We start from the raw sequence: 9,841 nt of genomic DNA, 5'->3' as shown, positions 1-9,841 counted from the left end.
GAAAACAAATGCGGCACCAATAATACCAAACCCGAGTGCGGAGCAATGGGAAGAAATGCTCTCCAGCGACCGTCAGGACGTCCAACTAGGGCTGATCCGACGGGCCAAGCTGGCAGCGGCATCCAGCGGAGCCCTGGACTAGGGGCAGACGGCCATTGATGAGAAGATGGAAGACACCATCTGACTCTGCGAAATTCATTACATTTTCTAGAGCTCAATAAACGTTTTTCCTCCTCCTCCTCCTCCACTAGTATCACCGAGCCACATGTGTTCCGTCGCTGCGCAGCGCCGCGCCTTTCCTCTGCCGCCGTTTGGTATTACGTCACACTATGTTCCTCGTCATTGCACTCGCCTCCACTCGCTTCGCCAGCTGCTTCGCATGCCTGATAACATGTTGGAGATTGAAAAGCAGAGCTCGCGTGCGCCGCTACCACAGTTGGGGCGGCAGTTAGGACGATGACAATTCTGATAAGCAGGAGTACGCCTGGAATCGACATCGGAACGAGATGAAGAGGAAACGAATCGCCCAGGAAAGAGACGGACAGCGCGCCGAACGACTTGCTAAACGCCGCAAGATAGCTAGACAACCAGACTAACGGGGACTTGCAATCAAGATTAACCAAGGCTAACCATGCTGTGCCTTAGCTTTCGCTACGTATATCCTGGCATAGCCAAGCTAAGCCACTGCCAACTTTTGCAGCTATAATGCTTTTCGTCTGTGATTTGTTTCATAAGATTAGTAGCTTTTTTTTTCAAACGCACACAACTTTCTCGCGTTTTCGCATCAAGATGTAGCGTCACTGTTTCCACACAGCTGCATCTTCCTTGGGATGTGGTGAAATAACTAGGAATTGTTGGTTTTTGCAGTTATTCAATGCTTTTCGTTCGTGACGGACTCCAGAATGTTCTACGGGATGAGGGTTCCACCCGTTGAAGAAAGCGAAGATAGCTGCCTCAGCGACAGCGATTCGGAATACAGCCTTGACACAGAACACGCTGCCCCAGTAGATCAATCTGGGCAATCTGGGAGCGACAAAGGTGTGCAATTTCTTTTTTTTTGTTGGGCGAGTTGCATTCGGCTGCAATGTGAAACGCCGTCAGCATTCCTTCGTGCTGTATTGCAGAGGAGCATCCTTTTCCTTTTCAAGCCAAGGTTGTATGGCTTCTCAAATGTGGTATGCCGACCTCGCAATGATTTTCTTTTTTTGCAGACGACGAAGGCGAAATGGAAGAGCCGTCAACGTCAAGTGCAAGAGGTTTCCTCTGGAACCAAGTGAACCATCCGCGGACATGCCACCCTCAATGGGAGGACGGTCTTCGAGACCTTCCAGATGAGCCGAAAGCTCCCATTGAGTATGTCCGATATTTTTTTTTTTTTGACGACAAGCTCCTTGCCGAGATTACAGACCAGTCCAATCTGTGCAGTACAAAAGAATGCCAACAAAGCATTACGCCTAACACGCGCTGAACTAGAGCAGTTTCTTGGCGCCACAATGTATATGTCCATATACAGGCTTCCGCGGTCGCGCATGTACTGGAGCCGCGAGCTGCTAGTTGGAAAAGTGACCCATGTTATGTCACGTGACAGGTGGCAAGCCATAAAGAACAGCCTTCATCTCAACAGCAACAATCTCCTACAAGCGAATGCTGGCAAAGACAGGCACTTGAAAATTCGACCACTCATATACAATCTGTTGCCCAAATTTCAGATCATTCCAAAGTCACAGATGCTGGTATTCGACGAGGAAATTGTGCCATTCGAAGGCCGCTCGTCACTCAAGCAATACAACCCTACCAAGCCTCACAAGTGGGGCTACAAGATTTTTGTACTTTGCGACATCCACAAACTTGTCTATGACTTCTCTAATTATACAAAGGTCATTCGCCCTGTTCCTGTATTACCTGACCTTGGAGCAAGCTCTAATGTTGTGCTCCAGAGAACAAGAGAACAAGAGCTACTTGCTCTTTTATGACAACTGGTTCACATCCACAAAACTGCTGGTAAATTTGAATCAGCGCGGTATTCCAGCCATGGGAACTGCGCGTGAAAACTGGATTTCTGGGTGCCTACTTCCCAGTGATGCAGAAATGAAGAACGGAAAAGGAAGCTACGTGGAGAGGCAAGCTAATATTGAAGGAGTCGAAGTCCGAGTAGTGAACAGTGTTAGGATCGGCCTGCAGGGATACTGCTCTCAAAGCTATTTCAGCCCGCTGCAGGTGGGTCGATCGATCCGGGGTGGTGGCGTCCTTCAGAGAACCAGCGAGGATAGTGCTAACCAACCATGAACTTCAGAGAACTGCGGACAATCGGCAGCCACGCGGCGGGGGTCAGCTCAGGGGAGTTCTCGAGGGGAGGTAATTGGCGGAACCTCCCCATGCGCTTTTCGAGACACCAGACAATGGACCGCGGCGGAGGCCACTGTGCGAGGTCCGCTCTGGAATTTAGAGGCGCCAGCTGGGGTTGGGCGTAACCACCTGGCTACGGGCACGCAGGACAATGGACCCCACGACGACTGCGCTGCAAAGGTCGTCTGCCCACGGAGGGGGCACTGAAACCTGTGTGTGCGTGTGTGTTTGTAAAACGTCCCGCAGAGAGGCGGCTTGTTTACGATGTCGTCGAACGTTTTGCCTCACGTAGGGATCTAGGGAACACGAAGCGGATATAACCAGCTGTTGTCGGCTGCTAGTGGGTGCTCGTCGTCGTGCTCTGTGCTCGTCAATGTACTCGTGAGCTGTGAGCTCGTTTGCTGTATGCTTCCTCTTGCGGGCTTCATTTGGGAGTCATGCTACACTGTGTAAACGTATCCTATGTTTAAAATGTAAAAACTAAATAAATCCTGTTCGCCTAGTCCTGTCGCCCCATGTTCCTCCGATCGTCCTACAAGCCCGACTTCAAATCCTACAAGGGGTACGACAGCGGGGGAGTGAATATTGCCAGCACATTCGGCAGTGCCGAGCCCCCAGCAGGCTGCCAGTGGTATGACCGCAAGAAGAAAGAAAGATGTGAACTTCAGCAGCCAGGCATTGTGAAGACTTACAACGCTTTTATGGGTGGAGTCAACCTCCTAGATGGGCTCATGACGTACTACAGAATTTTTCTGAAGTCGAAGAGATTCTATCTGCGATTTTTTCTTTTCATCTTGTTGACATGGCTGTTGTGAGCAGGTGGCTGCTCTACCGCAGGGATTGCGATGCTCTAGCAATCCCAAAGATAAAGAACTATATTTTTCAATGTTCAAGGCTTCTCTAGCCAGCTGCCTCTGTATCAAAATAAGGACATGATGAAGAAGGGCCAGCCATCTCCGTGGAAGCAGAGCTTGAGAAGAAGAAAAGAAGGGGACCAGCAGCTCCAACATCTAATGCTCAAGTCCGTCAAGACAATGTTGGCCACTGGCCTGAAGTGTCGCAGCCATGACAACGGTGCAAAATGCCTAGGGCCAACCTGTTTCTTTCTGCACAAAGTGCAAAAGTCCTCTGTGTATAAAAAAAGTTCAAATTGTTTAATTTCTTTTCACAGAAACTGGCATACAAATGTGCTGAGCTCAAAGAAATGAGTTGTGAAGCGTGTTTGAAGATAAACATTTTCTGATCCATTACGACCTGTTGTCGTGTTTTCGCGACATAGCCGTAACTTTGTTCCTAAAACCCCGACATGCATAAATGTTGCTGTGTAACCTCCTCATAAGCAGACTATAAAAAGCCACGGCAAAAATATTTTTTATGCCGTACGCTTCAGACTAGAAGAGGTTAATCGCACTGTCCGTATCTTCCTCCTTTCCTTTTTTGTCGTTTTTTATGCTGAAATCGGACACTATCGAACGCATGCATGCACGCTACTGCGCATGTAATGGCGAAAAAGTTTTGGGAAAAAAAAATGGCGGTAAACTCGGCTCAGCCGCCATGAGCAACCATCACCGACCGCAAGATGCTTGACAGCAGTCGCTGCTGTATTTCGAGGGTAGGACGATTACTCGAAAAACAAAATGGCCAATGTGGGGGATGCGAGCATTAGGCTAGTGCGAGGATTGTGCGAGCTAATACATTAAATATTTCCAATGAGAAAACTACGTACTCGTTATAATGTGTTTCAGAACTCAGTGTTAGTGTGAATTTGTACTGGGCGCCGCAACATGAGACATTTGGTTTGTTGCGCGTACTAGGAATGATGCAGGTCAAGCACACATCCAGAATTATCAGCAGTTAGAAAAATAACTGTTTCCTCATTATGCCATGTTAACCCTGGCTATCGTAATTCCTACATTCAACCTGCTTCGTGCAGTATAGGGGAAGCAGCGAACAGGTGACGACACACGCCGCGGTTCTCATTCATGTTTGGCTGACGGCCTGTAGCGTGGAGGGGAGTAATGCAACCATGCTTTCTAAGCAAGCGTGATAGGCGCGTTAGGGAGTTTGTTGGCGGAAAGTCGCCAAGTAAAATGAAAAGGTCTCGCAGTTTTGACCGAAAGACGAAGCCTCGGTTGCGATAGCAAATTATTAGACATCCAAGTAAGGATAGTAGATTTTTCGGATGTAGAAACTCGTAAACATTCACTTACTAACTAAATTGACAAGAATAGTGTCACGCTCTTCACAAAAACACGTCACTTGATAAGCGCGGGAATTCGCTGTAAAACGCTGGCGTGAGGAAGAGCGGCAGCAGTAGCGAGCGAAATGACCTTCGTGCTGCCTCTCGCTTCAACGCGAACTAAGCGGCGAAAACAGGGCGCAGACGAAGCTATGAGCCCTCCGTGCTCCTAGAATCTCTACTCATGGCACATAGCTTTCAAGGTAAGGATCGCGCGGCGGCGCTCAGCTGCGCCACACGCAGCCGCCGCTGTAGTAAAATCTCTCCCTCCCCCCACTAACATCTTCCTCTCTTCTGCGCGCGAGATCAAGCCAACATCTTCGTTTCACTAGCACCTATAGCATACGGCACGCGGCCATGTTGTTACTTCACTTGGACTTTACACAGAAAAGCATGGCGACGCCAACGCCGACTGTCCGTATTGTTACTCTTGCAATAAAAGAACACAAAAGTCAGTCAGAATGCGGAAGCTTTGAGCACCGAAGAAACTCGATTTTCTGTTCCGTTTTCGCGCATTTGCTCACATAACATTGCACTCAGAACGCAATTCCACAGGCCGCACCGCCATTGATCTCGAATGTTACGTGAGGTGGTCCCTTTATGCACCGAGGTCTTCGCCTTCGTGTGGTGATTTTAGTGCTGCCTATTCTTATATTCAGTGTGCTGATATTCAAGATTTAGGGAATATAAAAAATCGCCGGTTGCAGATAGCTTGAGCTGGAATATTCACAGAGGCGGACATTAGTTACGCTAGAAATCGAAGAGCGTATTCAGTTAATTAACAAAAAATCAATACTCAATTAGTGACTTGATGGCGCATTTTGAAAATTACAAATTTTAGCTGGTGGGTTTCTGAGGTGCAGCCACTTGGAACGAAATTCCAGTATGGCACTAGTTTGAAAATATGGGCCATCAATATCGCCATTAAATATGCACTGTAGTTCCACTGACTTTTTTTTTAAGAAAACAATCATTCATACTTTCAAGCACAAAATTATCTGGAGTGCCCATGTAGTTCGTCCCGATTTTTGGGAAATGCTATATCGAAACTGGTGTCATCCTAGAGATTGATTTCAAGTGAACAAGTCTTGCAAACTCACCTGCTACAATTCGTAAAGTGGAATATATACTGTATGAAATTAATGAAGATGCTACTGAGTGTATTTTTGTTAATTAGTTCAATATGTGTTTGGATGCCTCGTGCTGGCGATGTCCGCTTCTTGAAACACTAGAACTCAAGGACAATAATTGTGATATCGGACATAGGCGTCCTTTAAATATTCAGTAAAACTTAAAGATGACCAGCCTGTATAACGAGTGTGCGCCTTTCGTGATGGAACTGCCTCACACTTACTATTTCTGGATTGCTATTCCATGCGACAGCTATTCTTTTCATAAATAATTACCTCCGCAACCAGTGTGAACGGACAGTGCTTTGGAGCACAGTAATGTTAGTTATAATAAAATAGACCAATATACTTATTGACCATTTCGCCACTCTTTCTGACTATTTCTTTCTAGAGTTTCCTGCTTTGCGCCACAGTACAGCTGTGTCCCAACTCTCAAACATAGCACTCTGTCAAGCACATCGCGCCTACCCACGTGGTTATAAAACAATTGAGTGTTTTCTCGCTTGCTGCAGTTACGTGATCTTTCTTGTCGATAGCTGAAAAGGGCTTCGTCTTCATCGCGTTTCACTGATCACGGTGCCGCATATCGACGAAGCTCTGTGTGTTGAAATTAATAAGCCGGTTACCACACAAGGCTGTTTGTCAAGGAGAAAACTCGCATCTACAGTCTGCTTTTTCTTCGTGTAGGGTCTCCCCACAGATTCAGTGAAGAAGGGGAGCGCAATGGATGAAAAAAATTTCTGTCGACACAATGCCCCCTCCCCCCACCCGACTACTGCCTACCAAGAAGTAATTCAATAGCCTTTACCAACGTGCAACCCTTGCAGAGTATATGTTTGTGCAGAGCCTGCCAACGGTAAACGTGAAGGTTCATTGAATGGGAACGTTGCTTCATACTGCTAGTTTGAGGTCGAAAGTAAATTCTTCTCATTACACTTTTCCAGCTCATGCGCAATGACTAAAGAAAGAGGAAAATGTATTAACAGCCACTTTGCTCTCCAATCTTACAAAAGTGTGCAATCGTATGAATTGCGGAATTTTCGCCTTTCATTCTGTTATACACTGCAGACGATGCAGATCAGCGTTGAACAGCAGGAGGAAGTAATTGCGACAACACGAATCCATTGAGTGCTTATACAGGGCTTCTGTATATAACCTTTGAGAGTACAAGTACGCAATTTTGAGTACACGCGCGCGCGCGCGCGCCCACACACACACACACACACACACACACACACACACACACACACGCTTGCAAACAAAAACACGTCACTTGATAAGCGCGGGAACTCGCTGTAAAACACTGGCGTGGCTAGAGCGGCAGCGGTAGCGAGCGAAATGACCTTCGTGCTGCCTCTCACTTCAACGCGAACTAAGCGGCGAGAACAGTACACACACACACACACACACACACACACACACACACACACACACACACACACACACACACACACACACACACACACACACGCACACACACACACGCACACACACACACACACACACACACACACACACACACACACACACACACACAAAAGAAAATGTTACGAAGCGCATAATTATCGCACATGCAAATAAAAGCTACCTCTTCTTTATGTGCTTCCTATTACCTCGACACCCCCAGTGACCTGCTAACGGGAACTAGCGCGTCGCTTCGGAATTCCCGCGCTCCTGTGAGTGCTTTCTCACGAGTTCACCTTGTTCTGAACGAGGTGACGAGTTGAATATCCGCACATGATATCTTGGAACATTCTTTACCGATCCCCTTAAGCATTTCTTTAACCAGGCAGTAGGATTACCGCCACGGTCAAGAATGCTCAGTTGTCCCAATATACAAGTTGCGAGAGTCTCGAACCTCGAGTGCCATGGAAACGTTTTTTCGAGAAATGAAAAAAAGAAGAGATGGAGAGAACGCTCATCGACAGACCGAAAGCAAAATTATTTTAAGAATTATATGAGCATGATTTCTCTTTTCACATGCTACAATTGAGAAGGGCACTGACAGGCATCAAATGTTCTGATTACTACTAGAAAACATCCTAAAGAAAAAAAATAGATAAGCATGAGTTCTACTCGCGCTACAGCCCAGTTATTAGCGAAGCCCATGGGACACTATCCGCATTTGCACGTACGCCGCTTTCTATGACACCATGTTCATCGCCGAATCACCCCAAAATTTCCCACTGATGGCATAAAAGCGAAATCAACCTTTCTTTGACGCACAAAGAAAAAAATTATGCGGATCCCACTCACTATGGGAATCGATGTAAGCGGAACTTTCTGCACTGTTTGCTTTGATATACAATAATTAGCGATGATGTTGGCGGCGAATTTCTTCAACATTTAGTCCAACATAAGTGTGGTGAGTTGATTTTGAACGTTACCTTGCGTGTCCCACTCGTGCTTGTAGGCGTCGAACACAGAACACACACGAAGAGGTGTTTACTTGAGGCGTTATTGTGCGCCATACTTCATAACCTTTCAGATGGTTGAGCATATTCATTGCCTCACATGACACACCGCATCGTGGCAGAAGTTTGGACTTTAATTTTATTATGGGATTTGATACGATCTCGACCGGCTGAGGTGTGTCTTTACCGCAAGAATCAGTAAACGACTACAAAACCGGACATCGCGATGATGAAAAAAAAGGTAGAAAAGAATGGAGTCATTTGATTGGTACAAGGTTGTGACTCTTATCCGAGTCTCGAACGATTCTAACAAGGGAGCCAGGACAGCCTTAGATAACCCTTTGTGGTTTTGTGGTCGTCGACGTCTTGTTGAATAGCCTGTGGAAATAGTGCTTTCGTCAGGTTCTGCCGTCGGCGACCATCTGCCCTTTGGTTTTTCTTCTCTTTGTCCTTCCCTTTGTGTCAGCTCGGGGAATAAAGGGGGTGACGCTGTTTCTGTGAAGAGGGCAATTATGTTGACATGGGGACGCCCGTTTGAAAGCTTCTCACACTTGACAAGTCGATGCCAGGGCTTATCTTAACAGCCTTTTCTGGGACGAGGCAAATTAGCTTGTCATAGGAAGGTACGCCTGAATGTCTCTCACACTGGACAGGTCAGTTATAATAAACTGCAGAAAACCACAATCTAATTATGAGGCACGCCGTAGCGGTGGACTCCGGATTAATTTTGACACCGTGGTGTAATTGATGTGTTCGTAAATTTATTGCAGGAGCACTTTTATTTCGGCACCGTCGAAATGCTGCTGCCGCGGTTGGGATCAAATCCACGACTTCGATAAATGCCATAGAAGCAAAGTTACCGCGGTAGACAGAGAAGTGTGGATTTGATGTGTGACTGCTCATGTTGCGTCGCCTAGACCCTACGGCGCAGTTTAATGCAGCTTTGCTTTTGCACGCCCTGCGTATGTTGCCCGCTTGACAAATTTGGATGGTGCTTATTTTTCAGAAATTGGAGAAACATACATACTACACCTTGAACTTGAATTTATCCCGTTTGTACGCAAGCGCTGTTGTTTCCATAGTAGTAGCGTTTCCTTTGCCTTCTCATGCGACATTTTCCTATCACCTCCCTTCGTCCTTTTATGGAAGAGTGGCAAGGTTTCGTGACTACATCGGTTTACCCCTCCTCTGGCTCCCCTCCCCTCTATCATTCTACCAAACATCCCTGTAGATTGGCACGTTAGTGTCAAGGTAAGCGCTGCAATTTCTGCAGTGCTGGGGTCACGGATAATTGCAGCTGTCAACAGACTAATGGGGCGACGCCCACGGAGTTCCAGAGGAGATTGTGCACATTCTGCGCGGTGCAAAGGTCCAACGAGTTCTTCGCGTCGCCTTCCCTCTCTCCCGCGCTCCTGTGATTTATACGCACGCTCTGAACAACGTAGAAACCCCCCTCCCCTGCCCCACCTGACGTCATGTGCCAGGCAGCAGCAGCAGTGGGAAAGTTGAAGGAAAAGGTGAAAAAAGTTCGCTTTAAAGGGCTCGTCATCATGTCTGGCCACATTGAGCTGACAAACGCCGCGCATGCAATGCGCGCTAACAAGCGCCGCGGAAAACGCTGAATTTCAAGCAGAACGCCGATTGCGCTTGTCCACGCGAGCGCCGCGTTCCAAGCCGGAGGGATAACGTATACGCACTAGTGCGCCTAGGTA

The 9,841-nt window shown here is 47.2% G+C and overlaps 1 pseudogene; it reads left to right on the top strand.

Moving 5' to 3' along the window:
- The first annotated feature begins 914 nt into the window (after nt 1-914).
- On the top strand, nt 915-3,250 carry LOC139060311 (piggyBac transposable element-derived protein 2-like; annotated as a pseudogene).
- Nucleotides 3,251-9,841: the final 6,591 nt, after the last annotated feature.

This window comes from Dermacentor albipictus, chromosome 5 (assembly GCF_038994185.2).
Source record: "Dermacentor albipictus isolate Rhodes 1998 colony chromosome 5, USDA_Dalb.pri_finalv2, whole genome shotgun sequence".
NCBI lineage: Eukaryota > Metazoa > Arthropoda > Arachnida > Ixodida > Ixodidae > Dermacentor > Dermacentor albipictus.
The sequence above is the reverse complement of the archived record's forward strand: the minus strand, read 5'-3'. Positions and strand labels throughout refer to the sequence as shown.